The sequence below is a fragment of the Giraffa tippelskirchi genome, chromosome 3 (assembly GCF_054371585.1).
Source record: "Giraffa tippelskirchi isolate mGirTip1 chromosome 3, T2T-mGirTip1v1.2.pri, whole genome shotgun sequence".
In the NCBI taxonomy this organism is placed as follows: domain Eukaryota; kingdom Metazoa; phylum Chordata; class Mammalia; order Artiodactyla; family Giraffidae; genus Giraffa; species Giraffa tippelskirchi.
Genome location: NC_137277.1, coordinates 129,812,210 through 129,838,071, shown reverse-complemented (window position 1 = coordinate 129,838,071; position 25,862 = coordinate 129,812,210). Strand labels below are relative to the sequence as shown.

Here is a 25,862-nt window from a genome sequence, read left to right as displayed (position 1 = left end):
CTCCTCCAGGGGATCTTCCCGACCAAGGGATCGAACCTGAAACTCCTGTGTCTCCTGTGCTGTAGGCAGATTCTTTACCGCTGAGCCACTGGGGAAGCCTAGAACTGATGCTAGGCTTACCTATTAATTCCAGCACTAAAAACACCAGAAAATGAATCAAAATTCAGGACAAAGAAGCCATTGGACAAATAAAAAATTTTCCAAATGTCTTCACTTTGAACCAACATAGTATTTGTAGATTTTGTCAATAAATATGAGTCTCATTGTATACCTGCCTTGAGTAACTCACTTTTTTTAAGCATCTGCCATGATACTAGTCCTCCTGTCAGGTAATTCAAATGCTTTAAATGAAGTCTGAATAGCGGCATACCATTACCCTCTTTAGAGAGCAGAAAAGTGATGTGTAAAGAGATTAAGCACAGCTGGTAAATGATAGAGCCAAGACTTGAACCCAAAGCCCATCTTCCCAGAATTCCAAGCTGTCTGCCCATTGATTTCTTCTCTTTCCTGGGCACTTTACACATTATCCACAGAATCAGCACTTTCTACTGTGAGACAAGACTAGAAAACAATGTTCATGAGACAGGGTGCTCAGGGCTAGGTGCACTGGGATGACCCTGAGGGATGGGATGGGGAGGGAGGTGGGAGGGAGGGTCAGGATGGGAAACATGTACACCCATGGCTGATTCATGTGAATGTATGGCAAAAACCACCACAATATTGTAAAGTAATTAGCCTCCAATTAAAATAAAAAAAAAATAAACAAACAAAAAGAAAACAATGAGACTTCTTTTCTGTTTAGCATGTCACAGGAAGTCTCATCACCCCTGCAGACCCAGTGCTTTCCTATCTTCAGAGGTCTGTGTGACCCGCTCTGACCAATGTATCATGCTGTTGAACACAGGAAGCCATGTGGTACAGCAAGGGAGGGGCAGCAAAGCCTTGGGATCAGATGCCCTGATCAAAATCCTGGCTTCACCACTGGGCAACTGTGGGACCACCAAGCAATGACTGCAGCATTTGTTCTGAATCAGCATCCTCCTGCCTAAAAGAGGTACAGAGAGTGCCTCTTGCACAGGCTGGTCGCGAGAACCAAGCCCTATAGTCCAGGCTACAGCAGGAACATAGTGAACATTCTATACTGTTTGGGGGTTCCCATTATCTTCCCTGGTAGCTCAGATGGTTAAGAGTCTTCCTGCAGTGCAGGAGACCTGGGTTCAATCCCTGGGTTGGGAAGATCCCCTGGAGAAGAGAATGGCAACCCACTCCAGTATTCTTGCCTGGAGAATTCCATGGACAGAGGAGCCTGGCAGGCTACAGTCCATGGGATCATAAAGAGTCGGATACGACTGAGCGACTTTCACTTTCACGTTATAGAACAGTGCCTGCTCACTGATGCTTTCCTGCTTTACTTGGTTTCTCCATCTTAAATTGTAAAATCCTTAGGGAATGAGACATCTTTAATATTTCTTTAGGGTCTCAAAGCCTGTGATAAAGTATGAAGCATGTTGGATGCTTGATAAACATTTAAACCAGGTTAAGTCAACAGTTTGCCTGGTTTAAATCTCAGCTCTTATATTTCACATGGCAAGACTGTGGAAGGCCACAAAGACCGTGGAAAGCCACACACGCCAAAAGTGTCCTCTGAAAATAGAGATGGTAAAAGCATACAAGAGATGCTGTGCAGGAGAGGAAGACAGTCAGCAACTTTTGTATGACTTCCCCAGGCCTCAGAAAACATGGAGTTGGAGCTGACAGACATGAATTCAAACCCTGAGTCGGCCATCAGTGAGCAGGAGGCATTCAATGAGTCTCCAACCCTGTTAGTCTCAGCTTTCTGATCTGTACAGTGGGACTAACAATAGCTACCAGGCACTGTGGTGATTAAATGAGACATTTTATGTAAGGCACATATTGGCGTATGTAGGCACCCTGAAAGGAAATGATTATCATCAGTTGTACATTTGGGAATAAAATCCCTGGCTTACTTACTTGACATGGCAGTTTTGTGGATCAAGGGAGACTAGACAGCATGATGCTTTCAAAATATTTATAAAGTTCAATGCAAATGAAGTTATTAAAATCCAGAAAAAGTCTAAATCATACAGTATAAATATCCTTTCTGTTTGCACATGCAAAGCAGAATACAGAATGTAAGGCAGAAACTGCTGGGGGAGTTCAGAGAAAGGGTCACATCAATGACCCATTGGTCTGGTGCTGAAAAAGACCTTCAGTCTATGCACCACATTTTTCAGGTTGGGAAACCAGGCCCAGAGAGTGCCCCCGTGCGGCCAAGCTCACACAACCTGGTTGGCATAATCAGGAAGGAAACTCTGGACCCAAACACCCAGTCCACTGCCTTTTCACTATTTTCCATCCGTCTGGCTTGCATTGACTGTGTCATAATCCAGGTATCTGCCCTCTGGAACATTCTCAAACAAACATTGAATGCAGCTGAAAAATAATAAATGCAGATCAGTTATAACACCTGGACATTTCTTTCCTCGTGCCTGGGAGTTGCAGAGACAATGCCTCGAATATCTTTCTCTCTCCATTATCTCTCTCAATAATGGTATGAAATTGAAATGACTGCTGAGAAAGAATAATGTGTCTTGGGGAAAATATGCTTTCTACAAGCTGCTTCTCTGTCCGCCCCATGAAGGCACCAAGGTCTGAGATCCTGGCTTTGCATCATCACACTGAGCCTTAGCCATGAGGCCAAGTGTTTGGCTCTGACAAAGAAAGCTCTTCAACATTGGAAAAGCTCATCAGTGTTGGTATCTGAGTTCCTCTCTTGTCATGAAGCTCTCAATATTTTAAACACTCTGCATGTAATGCTGAATTTAAATGTTATTTTAATTCCTTGCACATAACGAGGCTGCCTTTTTTCCCTGGTCATCCATGCTTGAAGGCCACATCACCTCTGACCTGTCTCCCTGCTTTGAGCTCTATGTCCATCCAATTTTTACACAATCATTTTTCCTTCCCATGCTCATGCCACTGGCCGGCAGCAGCCCTCACTCACCCCTCCTGCCTGCCACAGCCTCCCCACTGGGATCTCAGTATCCATGCCTTCTCACTACCCCAAACCCTGCCTGCCATCCATTCTAGTCTCACCCCTAAATTCAGCACTTCAGACCTCCCCTTGTTGATGGAAGCAAGTCCAAAAGTCTCAGCCAGGCTGTAGCTGTCTCCTGTTTCATTCCTGCCTTATCTCCCTCCATCCCTTGAAAAACTAACCTGCCGTTGTCTCGTGATGGTGAAAGCCTGCTGTTCTCTGTATCATCCATGTCCTCTCCCACCTCTGCTTACCAAAATCTCACTCAGCCTGAAGGTCCTAGGAAGCCCAGTGCTACTTCTTCCAGGAAGTCTCTGCTGCTTACTCAGGCCAGATACCCCTCATTCCCTTGTCAGAGCTCCTCCCTACTACAGCCTCAGCCCAAGCCACCACTGCCACATCCATGTCCTTGCTTGTCACAGTGCTCGGAGAATAAGGGACATATTCTTTCAGGCTTAAGGCCACATTTCATTGTTTACCTCTCACAACACAAAGCATTTTATCTTCCACATCCAAGGTGCTCAATAATTATCTTTTGATTGAACGAAAGGGAAAACAAACAATAAAAACACTCAATTTTTAAAGTCAGTGCCTTCTGAAACATTCAGCAGAATTCAATAGGCTGAGAACTGAATTCACCAATTTTGATTTCTTCTCTGGATATTAATTTGAAAGTTCCCTGATACCTTGTGCCTCAGTTTCCCCATCTGCAACCACATGACAAAAACACTTCTTAACCTGCTTCATCCAGGCTATTTCTTTTCCCCTAAAAGGCGGCAATGCCATGCTTGTTTTGTTTTGTGTTGTGCTTTCTTTTTAAGCAGGCTAAGTACACAGAGACCTGGAAGGTTCTGTTTGGAAGAGAACGACCCTGGGCCCGTTGCCTGGAGTTCAATGCCAGCCCACAGAGGTTCTCTCACCAACCAGAAAGGAAACAGCTGTGGTGACAGATGTTGCTGGTGCTGATTCTTGCAGGGTTGTTTGCATTCAGATTTCCCAGGCAGTCTCAGTTTTTTGAAGTCAGTCTCCTTTGACAGGTTTCCCCAGGTCTTCAAGGGTGTAAACAAGCCACCCCCTTGCCCCATGCATTGCATCTGTTTCCTCTCTCTACTCAACAAGCACACAGATAAGGGACATCCACCCACCATGCGTACTCCCCATGCCCAGGAGACTTCATTTTGAACATGAACAGTGGCCTGCGGAGAGAAACCTTTTCATTCCTCCTTAGGTTGCTTTGTGTTTTGGTAGGTGTGTGGGTTAGTGGGGTGGGGGGCGGTGCAGGGAGGTTGGTGTAGGAGGTAGGGATGTGCGGCTAAACCTTATCCAAGGCCACTATCTCCAAAGATATGCAAACTTCTGATCCCACCAGGCTGCTGATCCCACTTCAACTGAATACCAAAAAGGGGGGTCTTTGTTCCCTCTAAACAGACTATTTACTTTGAGCTGGTAAAATGAATTAATGACAGGAAATGACACCTTCGGCTTCTGGGGGAGGGGTGGTAAGTGAAATCGGGAGAGAAATCCCTCCCCTCAAATAAAAGGGGAGGATGAAGATGGAGGGTGGCGGGGGAGGGCGGATCCCACAGGGTTCTCTAAGACAGACTCGGCCAGAACACAGGTTCCTCTTTTCAGGGATTAAAAAATTGCCTCATAATACTGTAAGGCCCATGTATATGCAAGCAGTTGGGAGTTATTACGGGCCTAAAATAGGAAACCATTCGCTTGATCTTTTGCTTCAATCCTATTAAGGGCCCCCTGGAGCTCGAGAGAGATACCAGCCTGTCATGTCCCTGTTGCTGTGACGACCCCGTCTTTATAGAACAAGAAAGAGAAATGGTAGTGATTGGCAGACCTTGCTTGCCCCCGTATGTAACACAAAGGGCGACAAAACGAAGAGGAAGTGAAGCCCTTCTCCGAGGTCCGACACTTCTTAACCCTACACCACCTTCCACCTGGCCCAAGGCGCCCCCGCTCGCCTCCTCCAAAGGCAAGGGGGGCCGAGGGGCCGGGGGGCCGGGGAGGGGGGATCCGGCGGCCTAATGTTAAGTTCTAATGGCCAAAGATCACAAGTTACTTTTTTGTGTCATTCCGAGTACTACCATAAGGTATATATATATATAAAGCCTATCGTCTATCAACTTCTGGAAGGGAGGAAAGGAGCGGTCGAGGCGTTTCCAGCCCCGGCCCGGGCCGGCGACATTGTCAGCTGGGCACTGTTTGCCCGACATCGGAGGTGGGGTCTCTCTCGGGGGCTGGAGGCGGCCCGGGCCTGATAAATCCCACCATATGGTGCCAGACTCCGGCTCCCCGACCATAAATCACGGCCTCCCTTCTCGGGGTTTCTGGCCGGGCTCCTCCGATTCCCGAGAAAGTGGCGGAAAAGTGCAAAAGGCCGTTAGCGCCAGGTTTCTCCGCGGTCTGGGGCCGGAGGGGGCGGGCGCCCGGCCCGTGTGCCCGAGGCCCGCGCGGACAAAGGCCCTAGTCCGCCGCCCGGTCCCATCGAGGCCCGAGGTGGCACAAGGGAAGCCAGTTGACCCTGAAGCAGAGGCCTCGGGGTCCGGCCTGCCCCTTCCTAGGAGCGAGGGCCCGAGCCCTACGCGGCCCGGCTGGGGCCGGCTGGTGCGCCCCCGGAGCCCGCGCGCAGGCCCCGCTCCCACGTTCGCCAGTTAGGTCGCCGCGCTCGGCTCCGCGACCCGCCCGGCTCGGCTCGGCCGCTCCCTGCAGCCCCAACTAGTTCGCAATCTCATCCCGGAAAACTCAACCCAAAACCGTAGCCGAGGCCCCGGGTTGCTCTGAAATGTACACGGATTAGAAGTCCTAGATGATTTCCGGCGGGGGGAGAGGGAGCAGCTTTGTGCCCAGTGCTCGTCTTCCTGACTCTTTGATGCGGGGAGAAGAGGGAGAAAAGAAAAAAAAGAAAAGAAGAAGAAAGTTTCTTTCGGGGGAAGCAGTGCAATAGGAAATGAAGATCCGCTCTGTAGTTTAGCTGAAAGGAAACGCTGTCTAATCCTGACACGTATCGCATTTAAAATAAAACTCTTTTATCTTCAGGCGTGCCGAGCCCCCCAAACATTGTTCGGACTCCTAGAGGGGGAAAGACGTCATAAAATGAGAATTTGTTTCATTGTGGGTCTCTCTGCCAACAGGAGGCTTTTAAAGGCACGCCAAACAAAGCGAGTGCCAGGAGGGGGCCTTCCCAGGTGAGCCGGAGAAGGGCCAGCAGCTCCTCTCCGGTCCGGGCAAACGCCCGAGAAGTTAGGGAATAAAACCGACTGTTCCTCCTCGTAAACCCCCGAGTTTCCTTTCCAAGACCCCGTCCCTCTCCCAAATAAATTACAAGCGACTGTCTTCCTACGCCAAGCGCCCTTGGCTTCACAATAAGCCCCACAGATTTTTAAGAAAAGATGTTGGGGTTTGGAAATGGGACGAGAGGGACGTGGGACTCGCCGCCCTCCTGGGTCAGTGTTGTTGGTTCTTTTCCCGCCAGGCGTGATAAAGGAAAACATTTTAACTGCATCCTAGAAGCTTGTTTTTAATTGTTTTTTTTCTTTCTTTCTACTTTTTTTTTTTCTTGCAAGAAACAGATCAAGAAAAACTAATTACAAGGCACGGCACCGAAGTTAAATGAAAATGTAATCCGGCAATACGGAGAGCAAATTAATTTTTTAAAAGATAAATTTTAGTTAGGAAAAGAAAAATACATTGTTCTTCCTAGTAACATTTGTTAAAACTAAGCTCGATTTGGGGTTGAAAAATCAGTCCTAACCCAGAACTCTGAGGTCATTCCCTGAGTGCGCTGTCTTTAGAAATTCTAATTTGAAAATGTGCAAGCTTTCTTTTGGGTCTTTGTTTTGGTTTGTATATGGAAAGGTTTGGGGGTTTTTTGTTTTTGTTTGTTTTGTCTTGATTTGATTCAAAATACTCCCTCTCAGTTTAGAACGAGTGGTCCTGGAACCTGGGAGGATATAGGAAAGGATTTTTTTTGAAAGCACCCCAGTTGATATTTTACTGAAATAATTAATTTTTTTAAAAACCACAAATTTTCTCCCTTTTAGGTGGACATCACATTTCTAAAAATGCTCTTGACTAGTGGAAAAGTGGGCACCAGCCAGACATACATCCAAGTTGGTCTAAAACAGGGCTTGCTCACAGCGGCTCCCTTCACGTCAAGTGAGGAAGGTTTTGTTATTTCTGTTGCAAAATGGATGGAGTTTTTGTTTTCATTTTTGTTTAACACTCTTTTTGGGTCTCTGCATTCTATATTATCTTCCAGAGGGAAGGTTTAATTTCATTTCAAAAATGCACAAACTGCCGCACAAAAAAGGAAATCACAATATATACTTCATGCTAAAGATACTTTTAAACGTCTAAATATCAAAATGTGATAATAAGTATTTTCAAATGGAATGGAATGAAATGTATGTCTGAATAACCACTTCCTGGCTGTTTGTCAGAGCCTCCAACACATTTTCTTCATGCAGTGTTTGTCTGAAGCCATTACGAACTCCATTCTGTTAATTTCTTACATTGAGATATTAAAAATTATCTTTCTCAAATCTTCATCTCATGTTTGTTTTGTTTTGGCTTGTTGCCTAGTTTGACCCACATCAAACTAAATTTGGCAACAAATATGTTGACAAGTATTATATGAGTTATTTGGAGTTTTAAGATGAAATTTTAAGTCTGTTAATTTATTTCTAAATATGAGACTCCCCCCCCACCCCCCTGCTGTTTTACTGTACTTGTACAGAGCAGGGCGCAAGTAAAAAAAGCCACGTCCTCTTTTACTGTATCAGCAGTGAATTTGCGCCACCTTCTGGTAGGTTAGAGAAAGACGAAAACACTACTACTTCTATAAAAGAATTGTTTTACTCCCCCTGCTTCTGTGAACATTGTCCTATTTGTATCTGAAGTCAGAGCCCCAGTGAGCTTCTAAGAAAAAACACAACAGATCTCTTACAGCCTGATTTTATAAAGATTCTCTGAACCAGGAAACAGTTTCTTTATCCCATTCTTAAAAGAGCTCACAAATTCCCTTACTGGCTCCTGCATGTTCATTTACTGAAATGCCTGGCAGGGAAGTAAAAGATGAGTCCTAATCTGTTTTGGCTTTCCTCTGTAGAGTGCTTGAAAACAAATCGAGGCTATAACTGTAACAGCAGAGGAACAAACACTTCTCTTTCTTGGGTTCATAAGATCCTCATTACCCACAATTAATCATAATGACATTCTGCATTCAGGCTTCTTGCTGGGGTCTGGCGAGGAACACACAGATGTGGTTTGCTGTAGATTTCAATCCCTTTTGCAATATGGATTTCAGAATACAAAGCTTTTTAGTACACATTACCAGCTCCCAGAGTCTGCTGTTTGTCTCAAAAGTGCTAGTCAGCACTAGGGTGGTGAGGATTTTGTGGCCTTCAGATAGGTAATGTTTTTTTCATGACATTCCTACCTGGTGGCTATAATGACCACGTGGTCCAAAGGCTGATACTTTTTCCTCAAATCTAAGTTAAATCTTTAAAAATAGAATGTCTCTCCATTTCTATGCATATACATACATCTGTGTGTTACATCCATCTTCTTCTGTGAAAGTCTCTTATTCAAGGTGAAAATAAACTTGATGACAAGCCTTAAAGAGTGTGGGGAAAATTAAGACCCTGTTCCTATAAGGAAGAGCCAAAATGTTTTGCCTACATAACTGAGTTCATAGGGAGGAAGGTGTGCAATTGAGTAAAATTAGTGAAATTATTCCTGAATCATTCACCTTGTTAAGCACTTCCTGAGCCCCTGTCATGCACCAGGTCTGTGAGCTGAAATGACCATGGCTGGCTGTCACAGGCTAGTTGTCCAGAACATTACTGTCTTCACTTGGATTAGCAAGGGCTCTCCTACAGAACTGTGTTTATGGAGGCTGTCTAGACAAGGCTGTGTGCTTATTCGCACAATATTAAGACAACTCTATCAAGGAAGACCAACAATTACACTGTCATCAGCATAACCTCTTTATTACGAAGTTTTCGAAGAAAGTATACAGGGAAAACTACAAACTTTCTGAGGAACATTCCAAAATAATATGTTGTTGAGAAAACATACTATCCATTTGTCAGAATGGTAAGTTCATACACCCTTTAGCCAAAAATGAATTGCATGGAGCTTGCCCAGTGGCTCAGGAGTAAAGAATTCGCTTGCAGTGTAGGAGCTGTAGGAGATATGGGTTTGATCCCTGGGTCGGGAAGACCCCCTAGAGAAGGGAATGGAAACCCACTTCAGTATTCTAGCCTGGAGAATCCCATGGGCAGAGGAGACTGGCGGGCTACAGTTCATAGGGTCACAAAAATCAGACACAACTGTAAGTGACCTAGCATTCACACACAACGATTTATACAAGATTAAATTATAAAAAGAAAATGAGAAGAAGACACAAATAGTCATCTCACAGCAGAGAAATCACATAAGCCAATAAATGCAAGAACAGGCTAGGTCATGTGGAGAAATCACATTTTATATCTGATGCCCATGCTGATACTATATTATATAGATACCATTAACAAATATCCATTTGGCAAAAAATATATAAAAGTCTAGTGACATTAAGTGCTGGAGAGGATGTACTTTCACAATCTCTTAAACAAGACTTCTGGAAGGAAAACATACATAATCACCTTGGAAAACAGTTTGGCACATAATATACTGCTGCTGCTGCTGCTAAGTCACTTCAGTTGTGTCCGACTCTGTGTGACCCCATGGACGGCAGCCCACCAGGCTCTGCCATCCCTGGGATTCTCCAGGCAAGAACACTGGAGTGGGTTGTCATTTCCTTCTCCATTGCACATAATATACATAGCTCAGCAATTCTGCTTCTTGGTGTATATCCAAAAGAAACCTTTTCACCTGTGCACTAAGTACAAGTGTATTCAGAACAGTGCTAGGCAATAATAGTGACCTAAATGTTTATAAATGAAAAAGTGTAGGAAAAATACAGTGGTGTACAGACACAACTGAGTGCATACAACAGTCAAAGTAAAATACAGTGAGACACAGGTAGAATGATTGAGCACAGCAGTGTAATATTAAAGGAGAAAAACTAGTGCCAGACAATCACATGTGGCATAATACTCTTTTATAAGATGGACACAATTCAAATACAATATATATGTCTTCGAAAAACATGTAGATAAGATGAAATTGTGAAAAAGGAAAGGATCAACACAGACTTCTAAGTGGTTTTCTGAAGAAAAAGGAGGAAGGAGGAGAGTAAGGGCAGATCACAAAGAAGAATGTAAATTATTTTAGTATCCTAGTTATAATATTGGGTGGTGGGTCGATGGGTGCTTATTACAGTCTTAAAGTCAAAGGACTGAATACTTATTAGAGGATCATGCACTCAGCCATGATAAGAATACATCAGGAACAAGCAACTATTTGCACTCAAGGTCCAACAAAAATTCAAGAAAATAAACATGAAAAATTAAAGGTGGTTTCCTCACAATTTTCTTGTGAGGAAAGTTCTTACAGACATAACATCAATACCAAAAACCCATAAAGAAATTACTGGTAAATATGACTACATAAGGACTTTTAAAATTTTGTACCAGGAAATAAACAAATTAATAGAAAAGAGATCAGATTTGTGGTTACCAGAGGTGGGGACAGGGTTGGAGGAGGGAGGGTGGGGAAAGGTAATTGGATAAAGGTGGTCAAAAGGTGCAAAATCCCAATTATAAGTACTAGAGATGTAACATTACAATATGATAAACATAATTAACACTGTTATATGTTATGTGTGAAAGTCGAGAGAGTAAATCTTAAGAATTTTCTTCACAGGAGTTTTTTTTGTTTCTTTAATCTTGTACCTATATGAGATGAACTGATGGTCACTAAACCTACTGTGGTAATCACTTCATGATGTATGTAAGTCGAATCATTGTGCTGAAGAACTTAAACTTGAGGCTGGAGTTAATTATATCTCAATAAAACTGGAAGAAAAAGACACATAATTTAGAGGATTAAAAGCTGAACAAGTTAATAAAAATATTTCACCACTTGTGAAAAAGAGTTAATGAAAATTCCTTCAAAGCAACAAAGAAATATCCTAATTGAGAAAAGGACAAGGATGTAAACGTCAAAACATAAAAGAATACATACGAATACATACGACCAAAAAATACATGAAAAATGTGTTCCAGTTCATTAGTAATCTAAGAGATGCAAATTAAAATAACAATAAAACATGGCAAAGATGGAAATGCCTGGTACAAAGATTGATCACGCCTGGTGCTGGCAAGGATTTGAGGCAATGGGCTTCTTGTACCAGGCGTGTATAAACTGCTGCATCATTTGTGGAATCCAGATATGATCAAAATCCAAATGGCAGCTAACATTTACTGAGACTTCATTATGTGCCAAGCATTCTATCAAGTGCTTTCCATGCATTTAATTCCCATAACCATCCCAGAAGATAGGTACTAAGCCACATTTTTTAAATGAAAAAATCTTGAAAATGTGTATCAAAAGCCTTTAAAATGTGCTTAGTGTGCTGTACTTGCAACCTTCTAAGGTTAAATTGCTCAAGATAAAAATAGAGAGGTCTGGCATCTCTTTAACATTTTTTTTTCTGTTCACATCTTGAATGTTCACATAGGTTCAGTGCTTCCCAATATTTAATCTTTCTATACTTTAGATGCAACAGGATTCTGAGCATGTGAAAGAAAAGAAGTAGCCTTTGACCAACAATTCCATTTCTAGGGATACACTATAAGAAAATGCCTAAAGATATGTGCCAAAATTTAGCTGTAAGGGCATTCATACCAGTGCTTTCTGAAATAGGAAAAATTATAATAACCTGAATGTAAAACACTAAGAAACTGGCTGAATAAATTGCAGTATATTCATAGGATGCAATAGTTTGCAATCTTTTTTTAACCTACCAAGTTGTGTTTTTAATTAAACTCTTTCATTTGAGATAATTGTATATCCACAAGCAGTTGTAAGACATAATGCAGTGAGAGCCCATACACCCTTTTAATCAGTTTCTCTTAATGGCACATCTTGCAAAACTGTAGAATATGACAAGACAGAGCATTTCCAACACCACAAGGATGTTCTTGTTACCCTTTGATTTGCTGCCCTATCACATCCACTTCCTTCTTAATCTTTGGCGACTACTAACCTCTTTCTCCATTTCTGTAATTTTACCATTTCAAGAATGTTATCCAAATGGCATTAGACAGTATACAACCTATTGGACTTTATTGGGGTTTTTTTCCACTCAATTTACTGCTCTGGAGATTCATCTAGGTTGTTGCATGTATCGAGTTTTTTCCTTTTTATTGCTGAATAGGATGGATGACATAGAGGTATAGATGTATCAAAATGTATTTACCCACTTGCCCACTGAAGGACAGCTGGGTTGTGTCCAGTTAAGGGCTATTACAGGTAAAGCTGCTATAAGTCATTCCTCTATGAGATTTTGTGTGAACATGTAAGTCTTCATTTCTCTGGGATAAATGCCCAGGAGTAAACTGCTGGATTATATAGTAGAGATTATCATACTAATTGAAGTAAGTCAAAAAGAGAAAGACAACTACCATATGATATCACTTATATGTGGAAACTAAAACACAACACAAATGAGCATATCTATGAAACAGAAACAGACTGACATTTAATCTTTCCAGTAACCCAGAGGTGAAGTTGAAACTTGACTTTGCAAGATTTCATTTTAGTCTATGAGATGTGTGATGTCACAAAATGATAATTTGAACCAGATAACATCTCTCCAACTTATTGTGGCCAGCTGTCCTTTGAAGATGCCCTCTGGGATCTTCCCATCCAAAAGGCTACCCACAGGGACTTGGACAACCTATGGCCCCAGAGCATCTCCAAGTGAAGACAAAGCAAACTCGGCAGGTCGATGCAGAAAACACCCCCCAAGGGAAATACGGGGAGAGAGAGTTCTCTCTGAGGAAACTCACTCTGGTTCCTCCCCACCTATGAGTGAAAACGCGTTACTTATTATTCAGATTCAACCAAGAGCCCCCTTCCTCTTCATTTTTCCCCACCCTAATCTCCAGTGGGAGAAATTCTGCCTCAGCCGCGAAAGGAAAAGCTGGAATAACTAAGTGCGTCTTTGGAAGTATTCAAGTTGATATGAGCTCTCCCACCTCCTTTATTTATTTATTTATTTTTTTACTTTTGTGTCCCCCTTTTCCACACCAATTTGAGTCAGGCAGGCTTTTGATTGTCTGATGTCCTCTCCCTATCCTGCCTTCCACCAGAACATAAAACAGATTTCTTTCTCCTTCCCGAATTTACCTTCTCACAGACCATTTGGGCTCCATTCATGTATTTAATGTTTTTTTGACTTCTTTAAATAGCTTTGGTTTAGTTAGACAGGTAAGTTTAACATCAATTAATTTAACTGACAACACTTGAAAATTAAAATATTTCAAAGAACTCAGTTTCTGGAGTCTCTTAAAAAGTTGGAAAATCTGGTAATATTAGACCACATTATCCCATAGACCAACAGGCTAGAGCTGAGTCTAGCTTTAATGGGGACACACTTTCTCCAGTTTATGTCTGGTTACAGTTCACTGATTACGTTACCTACTAAACAGTATGCTCTTGTGTACCCTGCTATAAATTATTCTCAATCTATTCCCTGCCTCTATAAAATACCATTTCTCTTTCATACTAACCCTAGGTCTTCAGCAGGAAGCAATCTCATTCAAGATACTGACACTATAGAAACTTGCTATTGAAGTCTGCTCCCCAGGTCAGCAGCATGGCCATTACCTGGAAGCCTGCTGCATATGCACAATCCCAGGACCCACCCCCAGACTTACTCAATGAGAAACTCATTTTTTTATAACATCCCTGGATCATTCAACTGCACATTGAAGTTTCAGATGTGTTGTTGTTGTGTTGTGTAGTTGCTAGTCATGTCTGACTCTTTTGTGACCCCATGGACTGCAGTCCACCAGGCTCCTCTGTCCATGGAATTCTCCAGGCAAGACTATTGGAGTGGGTTGCCATCTCCTTCTCCAGGGGAACTTCCCAACCTGGAGATCAAGCCCGAGTCTCCTGCATTGCACCTCCTGTATTGCATCTCTTGCATTGCAGGTGGATTCTTTGCCACTGAGCCACCAGGGAAGTCTCAAGATGTGTTGCTCTAGAGTAATTGTCCCATGGTGCCCTCTACCTCCCATCTCACCCAGGAGTTATATATTTTTATAACACTGATCAATGAGATTTTAATGTGAACAAGTGAAACTGAAGATATTTCATAGATTTTAACAGATTTATTTTCAGATCCTAGGTCGCTTAGATCTAGAAGATCTAAATTCTCTTATTTTGTAGCCTAATCTTAGAAGCTGAGACAGGGAGCTATCTTGTTCAAAATCAAAAGCTAATGGTCAAGCTAAGAGAAAAACAGACAGGAGGCTTCCTCACACATTGCTGGAGGGAGAGGAATGACATTGGCCCTGGGTTTTGATCTCTATTTTGGAGGATTTCCAAGCAACTTGTATTTGCCTCTGGTCTGGCTTCATCTAGAGCAGTGATTCTCAGCCTGAGTGTGTAGAATCACCTGGAAGGCTTGACAGATAGGCTGCTGGACCCCATGCCTATGTATGTGGATACCCCAGGCCTCACATCAGTTCCTTCTGTGCCTTCCATGAACACCTCAGCTAAGGCTCAAGGTCTGAAGGTGAGCATCTGAGTGGCACAGTATACCCTTGGGAGGATGTTTAAGAAAAGAGACCCATGTGGGTCTTGAATGAAGGCTCAGAGCCATTCAAGAAGGGAATCTCTGGGTCCCAGCACCCAGAGTAGGGCCAAGAAGGTGGGTGGCATGGCCTCTGCATGGCCAAAGGATCCCCAAGACTCCTCACCAGTTGGGAGGAGGATAGTCAGAAGGCCAGTGCAGGATCTCTAAGCTTCGCTGCTGAAAATATAGGCTGACCCAGCAGCAGCAGCATCACTCTGGAGCTTGTCAGAAATGCAGGATCTCAGGCCTCACCCCAAACCTCCTGAATCAGGATTTCAGTACCTTAGCAAGATTCCCTGGGACATCTGTGAGCACAAGAAACCTAAGCAGCACTGGTCTAAGCCTGGGACCAGGGCAGGCGCCCTTCCCCTGAATCTGAGAGCAGGACTTGTCCTGGAGGATGAGAATGATGCTTTAACTCATCTTTGGGTCTGTCATAGAATCCACCATCCATCTAGCAAGTGATTAACATTTGTTCACTATGACAAAATTAACTGCCAAGCAATATACGTTCTTTCTAATTATATTTTGATTTAATCTCCCACATGTCCCCACAGTTGGGCAAAATCCCAGGTGGTGCTAGTGGTAAAGAACCCGCCTGCCAATGCAGGAAACTTAAGAGACATGAGTTTGAACGCTTGGTCAGGAATATCCTCTGAAGGAGGGCATGGCAACCCAATCCTGGAGAATTCTTGCCTGGAGAATCCCATGGACAGAGAGCCTGGTGGGCTACAGTCCATAGGGTAACAAGGAGTTGGACATGACTGAAGTGACTTAGCATGCACGCACTCATGATAATTTCACAAGAAGTGGATCATTTGGGAGCTACTCATAAATGTAGTACAGCAGAAGGTTAAGTGGTTGATAATTTAATACTCCTAGAACAAAATAAAGTGTTTTTGAAGGAGAGAGACAGCAATCCAGCTGCCTGTTGCCCTAGAATGTTCCTTGTACGAACTAGATGGTTTGGTTACTCTAGGCAAGAAAATTCTTAAGCTCAGTTCTTAGGCCTGCAAACCCTAATCCAGACACAGTTGTACATTAAAATTTGTATTTTTTCAGCTTCTTTTGAAAAAAAAAAAAGGAACGCTCTAGAAATACTAACTCCATATTCACAAATATCTACAATTGGCTGGAGCTGAGTAGCTCTGCCCATGACCTTGATGAGCACACTCTGTGCCCCTGAGCCCGGTGCTCCCAACTGTCTGTCCTCACTGAGGTCCAGCTGCCACCCTACTGGCTCTTATGGATATTTATCATTTCTGCTACAGAAAGCCTCGAAGTTTGGCTAATATAAAAGATAAAACAAACAAAAAACCTCAGAATAGGAAAATCTCACCCAAAGCATGCATTTAACAAGAATTGAGAGCTGGCTGCCAGGTCTTCAGATTGGAGAAACATATGGAAGGCAGGGGTGGAGCTTCCAGTTCAGAAGGAATGAAAAGATAAGCATGTAAATAATTCCATAAAAGTTCCAAGTGATCAGAGCTGCAAGAGGGACGCACAATGGAATAATCACCCCATTGCAGGCATGACTGTCCAGATTCTGTAGGAATATAGCCCCAAATCTGAGGCCCTCCTCTGGGTGACACATCAGTGGGGTCCCCAGCTGGGCACCTGTTCAGATCTACAGCTCTGGGTGAGGACATTTGCTTTCCTGTTCAGACTTTTTGCAGGAGACATATCCAGCCTTCATCTGTCTTGTCAGTGGATGGACCTAAGGATAAGAATCACCAAGTAGAACAAGCAGCTTTCTCTGCATCCAAAATATGCCAATGGGTTCTTCCCACTTGCATCACTGTCCATTTAGTATTTGGAAACAGTATCATTAAATTCTACCTTACACAGCAGTGATGAAGGGAAAGTTATGGAATGCATCATTTTAAAAGGATCATACAAGAACACACACATGCTGATCTATATACATATGTGTGTACTTACATAGATATACATATGTATAAGTGAAAGTATTAGTCACTTAGTCATGTCTGACTCTGTGACCCCATGGACTGTAGCCCACTAGGCTCCTCTGTCCATAGGATTCTCCAGGTAAGGATACAGGAGTGGATTGCTGTGCCCACCTTCAGGGGTTCTTCCAGACCCAGGGATTGAGCCTGGGTCTCTTGCATTGCAGGCAGATTCTTTATCATCTGAGCCATCAGGGAATTCTAAGTCAAGTGGGCCTTAGGAAGCATCACTACCAACAAAGCTAGTGGAGGTGATGAAATCCCAGTTGAGCTATTTCAAATCCTAAAAGATGATGCTGTGAAAGTGCTGCACTCAATATGTCAGCAAATTTGGAAAACTCACCAGTGGCCATAGGACTAGAAAAGGTCAGTTTTCATTCCAATCCCAAAGAAAGGCAATGCCAAAGAATGTTCAAACTACCGCACCACTGCACTCCCCTCACACACTAGCAAAGTAATGCTCAAAATTCTCCAAGCTAGGCTTCAACAGTATATGAACCGAGAACTTCCAGATGTTCAAGCTAGATTTAGAAAAAGCAGAGGAACCAGACATCAAATTGCCAACATGCGTTGGATCATTGAAAAAGCAAGAGAATTCCAGGAGAACATCTACTTTTGCTTCATTGACTACGCTAAAGCCTTTGACTGTGTGGATCACCAGACCACCTTATCTGCCTTCTGAGAAATCTATACACAGGTCAAGAAGCAAAAGTTAGAACCAGACGTGGAACAACTGACTGGTTCCATATTGGGAAAAGAGTACATCAAGGCTGTATATTGTCACCCTGCTTATTTAACTTATATTCAGAGTACACCATGCAAAATGCCAGATTGGATGAAGCACAAGCTGGAATCAAGATTGCCGGAAGAAATATCAATAACCTCAGATATGCAAATGACACCACCCTTTTAGCAGAAAGTGAAGAGGAACTAAAAAACCTCTTGATGAAAGTGAAAGAGGAGAGTGAAAAAACTGGTTTAAAGCCCTGTATGCGAGACATCAAAAGAGACACAGATAAATGAAACAGTATTATGGACTCTATGGGAGAGGGCGAGGGAGGGATGATATGGGAGAATGGCATGGAAGCATGTAAATTATCATATGTGAAACGAATCTCCAGTCCAGGTTCAATGCATGATACAGGGTGCTCGGGCCTGGTGCACCGGGATGACCTGGAGGGATGGGATGGGGAGGGAGGTGGAAGGGGGGTTCTGGAAGGGGAAAACATGTACACCCATGGTGGATTCATGTCAATGTATGGCAAAACAAATACAATATTGTAAAGTTAAAAAATAGAAAATAAACTAATTTTAAAAAAAAAGGCTCAACATTCAAAAAACAAAGATTATGGCATCTGGTCACATCACTTCATGGCAAATAGATGGGGAAACAATGGAAACAGTGACTTTATTTTGGGGGGCTCCAAAATCACTGCAGATGGTGACTGCAGCCATGAAATTAAAAGACGCATGCTCCCTGGAAGAAAAGCTATGACAAACCTATGAAAAAACAGCATATTAAAAAGCAGATACATTACTTTGCTGACAAAGGTCCATACAGTCAAAGCTATGGTTTTTCCAGTAGTCATGTATGGATTGTGAGTTGGACCATATAGAAAACTGAGCACTGAAGAATTGATATTTTCAAATTGTGGTGCTGGAGAAGACTCTTGAGAGTCCCTTGGACAGCATGGAGATCAAACCAGTCAATCCTAAAGGAAATCAGTCCTGAATATTCATTGGAAGGACTGATGCTGAAGCTGAAGCTCAAATACTTTGACCACCTGATGTGAAGAACTGACTCATTAGAAAAGACCCAGATGCTGGGAAAGATTGAAGGCATGAGGAGAAGGGGATGACAGAGGGTGAGATGGTCGGATGGCATCACTGACTCAATGGACTTGAGTTTGAGCAAGCTCTGAGAGAAGGTGAAGGACAGAAGCCTAATGTGCTACAGTCCATGGAGTCACAGAGACGGACATGACTAAGTAACTGAACTGAACCTATGTATAAAGAGTCCTATCTGTCAATCTCTCTACCTAAATAAATTGACAAGCCATGTTGGTTTCATAAGGGTAGATTTAGGTATTGGGTCATGTTCAGAGACACCATTAGGGAGGAGTTATCTCTCACTAATATCCAGGGATACACTGGGTTGGGGGTGCCATGTGACTGACCAATCACATCTTCCCTGGTTCTTTTTCCTGAATTATTTCTTATATTTCTTTTCTGACGCTGGCTCAACTTTGAAGAAAAAGGTTAAACCTCCTAATCACTCCCTATACTGAACAGCAAGGATTTGTCTCTCTAAACATAAGGGCTGAAACCTTCTTTGGATTTACTGAACTGCACGATTCCAACTAAGTGGGAAATGTATGGAGTACTTGGGAGATGAGTAGTTTGAATGGAAAATAAGACATGAATAATTAATGGGATTAAGAAAAAGGAGTTACCTACATTTATTTTAAAATGCCTCTGGCAGCTCCTAGGGGTTTGAAAATCCTCAAGATTTTAAGGATGCACCATCTCTGTGGAAAGTAACACCAGCTTTTCGTGTATTAGTTCAACTCCAAAAGTCTCAAAATAACTGACACATGTTTGACTTATAGAGCGGAAAATACCAGTGCTGAAACTTTGTCTGGCATTTCAGATAGCACTCTTGAGGATCCATTGCCGAGCAATGCGTAAGAGCCACAGGAGACCTCCGAGAGGTAGCTGTTGTGGAAACAGCAGAGACCTGAAATGCAATTCTGATCTCGCTCCTAACCAGCCAGTGCCATAGGCAAGTCACTTCCTCTCTGCAGACTTCATGTACCCTGTCTACAGTATGAAGATTTTTTGTTGTTCAGCAGCTAAATCATGTCCTACTCTTTGCGTCCCCATAGACTGTAGCATGCCAGGCTTCCCTGTCCATGTTCTCCCAGAGTTTGCTCAAACTCATGTTCATTGAGTCAGTGATACCATCTAACCATCTCATCCTCTGTCACACCTTTCTCTTCCTGCCTTCAATCTTATTGGACCAGAAGAATCTTGGGTTCCTCCTAGTTTCAACCTCCCTCTGACTCCACTCAGTCATAGGATGGTAGACTAGAGAATGATTCCAAATATCCTGGTCAAAACCCCAGAACCTGAGAATGTTACTTTATACAGCAAAAAGGACTTTGAAAATATACTTAAGGATACTAAGATGGGATGATGATCCTGGGCCCGAATTATAATCATGAGGGTCCTTATAAGGGGGAGACTAAGAGAGATTTGACACAAAATGGGAGAAGGCTGTGTGATCACACAGCCAGAGACGAGAGTGACGGGGCCACAGGCCAAGAGGCTGGAAGATGGAAGGAATGGATTCTATGCCAGAGCCTCTAGATGAAGCCAGCCTACTGACACTTTGATTTTAGCCCTGAAGGCTCTGCTCAGAGTCTGGCACCAAAATTCTAAGAGGGTAAGTTTCTGTTGTTTTAAACCATGAGTTTAACTTTGTGGTGATCTGTTACAGCGGCAACAGGAAAGGAGCACACACATAGACACTCACCTTTCAAGGGATTTCATGGATATGATGTCCGTTGCCTCCCAAATGCTCTGCTCCATGCAGTAATGCTACCTGCCTGGCTCCTGAGGACCAGAGGTAGCAACCCCTGGAACTCCGCAGAAGGACTCTGGTGACTCCAATGAGATCACCACCCATTTATTTATTCACTCCCTCATTCATTCAGCCAAAATTCATGGAGTTCTTGTAGCCAGGCAGTCTGCAAGTGCTGGGGCTGCAAGGTTGCCCAGAGCACATCTCATCTCCCCACAGTCTTGGGTGAGAAACAGATCCAATAAACCTGGGCTAGTGGGAGCAGTGATACAGGCATGGAGGGATAGAGAACAAGGGTCTTGCCATTACCATCACCACAAGGAGACTTCCAGCAGGCACAGGAGGCTCCCGGGTGCTGGACAAGGAACAGAATGAAAGGTGAAAATATTCCAGGGCATTCACCCATGTCACTGCCTGACCACAGAACAGAAGCAAATCTGACTTCAGGCCCAGACACTTTCTCATTGACCTCAGGCTCTATCACTAATTATCTGTGTATGTTAGTTGCTCAGTTGAGTCTGACTCTTTAAGACATCATGGGCTATGTTCCTCTGTCCATGGAATTCTCCAGGCATGAATACCAGAGTGGTAGCCATTCCCTGATCCAGGGATCTTCCCAATCCAGGGATTGAACCCAGGTCTCATGTATTACAGGCAGATTCTTTACCGTATGAGCCATAGGGAAGCCCCAAGGACAGAACCCTCAGGTTTAGCCAGAACTTGCCTATGCTTTCTCAGAATACCACCTCTTGGTGGTTCCAATCAGTGTTTTTCAAACTGAGGGCCATAACCCATTCAGTTCAGTCGAGTCAGTCAGTCGTGTCCGACGCTTTGCTACTTGATGGACTGCAGCACGCCAGGCCTCCCTGTCCATCACCAACTCCCAGAGTTTACCCAAAGTCATGTCCATCAAGTCAGTGATGCCATCCAACCATCTCATCCTCTATTGTCCTTTCCTTTCAAGGAGTAAGCATCTTTTAATTTCATGGCTGCAGTCACCATCTGCAGTGATTTTGAAGCCCCAAAACATAAAGTCAGCCACTGTTTCCCCATCTATTTACCATGAAGTGATGGGACCGGATGCCATAATCTTAGTTTTCTGAATGTTGAGCTTTAAGCCAACTTTTTCACTCTGTTCTTTCACTGTCATCAAGAGGCTCTTTAGTTCTTCACTTTCTGGCATAAGGGTGGTGTCATCTGCATATCTGAGGTTATTGATATTTCTCCCGGCAATCTTGATTTCAGCTTGTGCCTCATCCAGCCCAGCATTTCTCATGATGTAGTCCACATATAACTTAAATAAGCAGGGTGACAATATATAGCCTTGACGTACTCCTTTTCCTATTTGGAACCAGTCTGATGTTCCGTGTCCAGTTCGAACTGTTGCTTCCTGACCTGCATACAGCTTTCTGAAGAGGCAGGTCAGGTGGTCTGGTATTCCCATCTCTTTCAGAATTTTTCACACTTTATTGTTATCCATACAGTCAAAGGCTTTGGCATAGTCAGTAATGAGGAAATAGATGTTATGTCCATGAATCAAGGCAAATTGGAAGTGGTCAAACAGGAGATGGCAAGAGTAAACATCTACATTTTAGGAATCAGCGAACTCAGATGGACTGGAATGGGTTAATTTAATTCAGATGACCATTATATCTACTACTGTGGGCAAGAATCCCTTAGAAGAAATGGAGTAGCCATAATAGTCAACAAAAGAGTCCGAAATGTAGTTCTTGGATGCAATCTCAAAAATGACAGTAGGTCTCTTTTCTTTTCCAAGGCAAACCATTCAATATCACGGTAATCCAAGTCTATGCCCCGAACAGTAATGCTGAAGAAGCTGAAGTTGAATGGTTCTATGAAGACCTATAAGACCTTCTAGAACTAATATCCCCCCAAAATGTCCTTTTTGTTTTAGGGGACTGGAATACAAGAGTAGGAAGTCAAGAAACACCTGGAATAACAGGCAAATTTGGCCTTGGAGTACAGAATGAAGCAGAGCAAAGGCTAAAAGAGTTTTGCCAAAAGAACGCACTGGTCATAGCAAACACCCGCTTCCAACAACACAAGAGAAGCCTCTACACATGGACATCACCAGATGGTAGACATCGAAATCAGATTGATTATATTCTTTGCAGCCAAAGATGGAGAAGCTCTGTACAGTCAGCAAAAAGAAGACTGGGAGCTAACTGTGGCTCAGGTCATGAATTCATTATTGCCAAATTCAGACTTAAATTGAAGAAAGTAGGGAAAACCACTAGATCATTCAGGTAAATCAAATTCCTTATGATTATACAGTTGAAGTAACAAATAGATTCAAGGGATTAGATCTGATAGAGTACCTGAAGAACTATGGACGGAGGTTTGTGACATTTTACAGGAGGCAGTAATCAAGACCATCCCCAAGAAAAAGAAATGTAAAAAGGCAAAATGGTTGTCTGAGAGACCTTACAAATAGCTGAGAAAAGAAGGGAAGTAAAAGGGAAAGGAGAAAAGGAAAGATATACCATTTGAATGCAGAGTCCCAAAGAATAGCAAGGAGAGATAAGAAAGCCTTCCTCAGTGATCAGTGCAAAGAAATAGAGGAAAACAATAGAATGGGAAAGACTTGAGATCTCTTCAAGAAAAACAGAGATACCAAGGGAACATCTCATGCAAAGATGGGCTCAATAAAGGAAAGAAACGGTATGGACCTAACAGAAGCAGAAGATATCAAGAAGAGGTGGCAAGAATACACAGAAGAACTACACAAAAAAGATCTTCATGATACAGATATGCACGATGGTGTGATCTCCCACCTAGAGCCAGACATCCTGGAAAGTGAAGTCAAGTGGGCCTTAGAAAGCATCGGTATGAACAAAGCTAGTGGAGGTGATGAAATTTCAGTTGCGCTCTTTCAAATCCTGAAAGATGATGCTGTGAAAGTGCTGCACTCAATATGCCAGCAAATTTGGAAAACTCAGTAGTGGCCACAGGACTGGAAAAGGTGTTTTAATTCCAATTCTAAAGAAGGGCAATGCCAAAGAATGTTCAAACTACCGCACAATTGCATTCATCTCACACACTAGTAAAGTAATGCTCAAAATTCTACAAGCCAGGCTTCAAAAGTACGTGAACTGTGAACTTCCAGCTGTTCAAGCTGGTTTTAGAAAAGGCAGAGGAACCAGAGATCAAATTGCCAACATCCTCTAGAGCATCAAAAAACCAAGAGAGTTTCAGAAAGACATCTATTTCTATTTTATTGACTATGCTAAAGCCTTTGACTGTATGGATCACAATAAACTGTGGAAAATTCTGAAAGAGATGGGAATACCAGACCACCTGACCTGCCTCTTGAGAAATCTGTATGCATGTCAAGAAGCAACAGTTCGACCTGGACATAGAACAACAGACTGGTTCCAAATAGGAAAAGGAGTATGTCAAGGCTATATATTGTCACCCTTCTTATTTAACCTATATGCACAGTACATCATGAGAAACGTTGGGCTGGATGAAGCACAAGCTGGAATCAAGATTGCTGGGAGAAATATCAATAACTTCAGATATGCAGATGACACCACCCTTATGGCAGAAAGTGAAGAAGAACTAAAGAGCTTCTTGATGAAAGTGAAAGAGGAGAGTGAAAAATTTGGCTTAATCTCAACGTTCAGAAAACTAAGATCATGGCATTTGGTCCCATCACTTCATGGCAGATAGATGGGGAAACAGTGGAAACAGTGGCTGACTTTATTTTGGGGGGCTCCAAAATCACTGCAGATATAGCCATGAAATTAAAAGAGGCTTACTCCTTGGACGGAAAGTTAGGACCAACCTAGAGAGCATATTAAAAAGCAGAGACATTATTTTGTCAACAAAGGTTAGGTCTAGTTAAGGTTATGGTTTTTCCAATAGTCATGTATGAATGTGAGAGTTGGACTCTAAAGAAAGCTGAGCGTCAAAGACATGATGCTTTTGAACTGTGGTGTTGGAGAAGACTCTTGAGAGTCTCTTGGACTGCAAGGAGACCCAACCAGTCCATCCTAAAGGAGATCAGTCTTGGGTGTTCATTGGAAGGACTGATGTTGAAGCTGAAACTCCAATACTTTGGCCACCTGAAGTGAAGAACTGATGCATTGGGAAAGACCCTGATGCTGGGAAAGATTGAGGGCAGGAGGAGAAGGGGACGACAGGGGATGAGATGGTTGGATCGCATCACTGACTCAAAGGACATGAGTTTGGGTAAACTCCGGGAGTTGGTGATGGACAGGGAGGCCTGGCATGCTGCAGTTCATGGAGTCGCAAAGAGTGGACATGACTGAGCGACTAAACTGACTGATGGAAATAACATTCCAGGTTCCCATGCAATATTGCTCTTTACAGCATCAGACCTTGCTTCTATCACCAGCCCCATCCACAACTGGTTGTTGATTTTGCTTTGGCTCCCTCTCTTCATTCTTTCTGGAGTTATTTCTCCACTGATCTCCAGTAACATATTGGGCACCTACCGACATGGGGAGTTCATCTTTCAGTGTCCTATCTTTTTGCCTTTTCATACTGTTCATGGGGTTCTCAAGGCAAGGATCCTTAAGTGGTTTGCCATTCCCTTCTTCAGTGGACCACGTTTTGTCAGAACTCTCCACCATGACCCATCCATCTTGTGTGGCCCTACACAGCATGGCTCATTGTTTCATTGAGTTAGACAAGGCTGTGGCCCACGTGATTAGATTGGTTAGTTTTCTGTGATTGTGGTTTCAGTCTGTCTGCCCTCTGATGTCCTCTCTCAGCGCCCACCATCTTACTGGGGTTTCTCTGACCTTGGACGTGGGGTATCTCCTCTCGGCCGCTCGCTGCTCCAGCACCACACAGTTGCCCCATAACCCATTAGCATGTTTGAAATCAGTCTAAAAGGTCTCAACCATCATTTTTTAAGGCAGGATAGAATTGAATAGGAAGCATTAGAGTTTATTGCACAGTGTCAGTGGAGATGCTAATTTGGAAAACTTTATTTCTGAAAAAAATATATATATACAGGATCATGATGCAAAATAGATCTCCTACTATGGGTCTTGAATGAGATAATTTGAGAGCCATTGATTTAATTACTTCAAAAAGAGATTTGCTGCCTTAACGCTTTCTTGGAAAAGGTGTGTAAGTCATGGCAAAAATACTTTAAATGAAATAACAAGTGAGTACAACTGAGCTTACACAAACACTTGAACTTCCCAGGTGGCACAAGGGTAAAGAATATGTCTGCCAGTGCAGGAGACCAGAAGATGTGGGTTCGGTCCCTGGGTCGGGAAGATCCCCTGAAGTAGGAAATGGCAACCCACTCTAGTACTCTTGCCTGGAAAATTCCATGGACAGAGAAGCATGTTGGGCTACAGTCCATAGGGTCACAAAGAGTCAAATAGGACTGAGCAACTGAGCACAGTCATATAACTGCGCTTACACAAACACCCAGTAAGTACATGCCATGCATCTTACTGTGTCGATGGCACTGGTCTAAAAGAC

The 25,862-nt window shown here is 43.1% G+C and overlaps 1 long non-coding RNA gene across 1 annotated transcript; it reads right to left on the bottom strand.

The window, feature by feature from the left end:
- Nucleotides 1-2,036: 2,036 nt before the first annotated feature.
- On the bottom strand, nt 2,037-5,685 carry LOC145543231 (uncharacterized). The gene is made up of 2 exons (XR_014080561.1): nt 3,241-5,685; nt 2,037-2,454 (listed from the first exon to the last, which is right to left on the bottom strand). It is a non-coding gene; the product is annotated as an uncharacterized LOC145543231 (long non-coding RNA).
- Between the last annotated feature and the right edge of the window lie 20,177 nt (nt 5,686-25,862).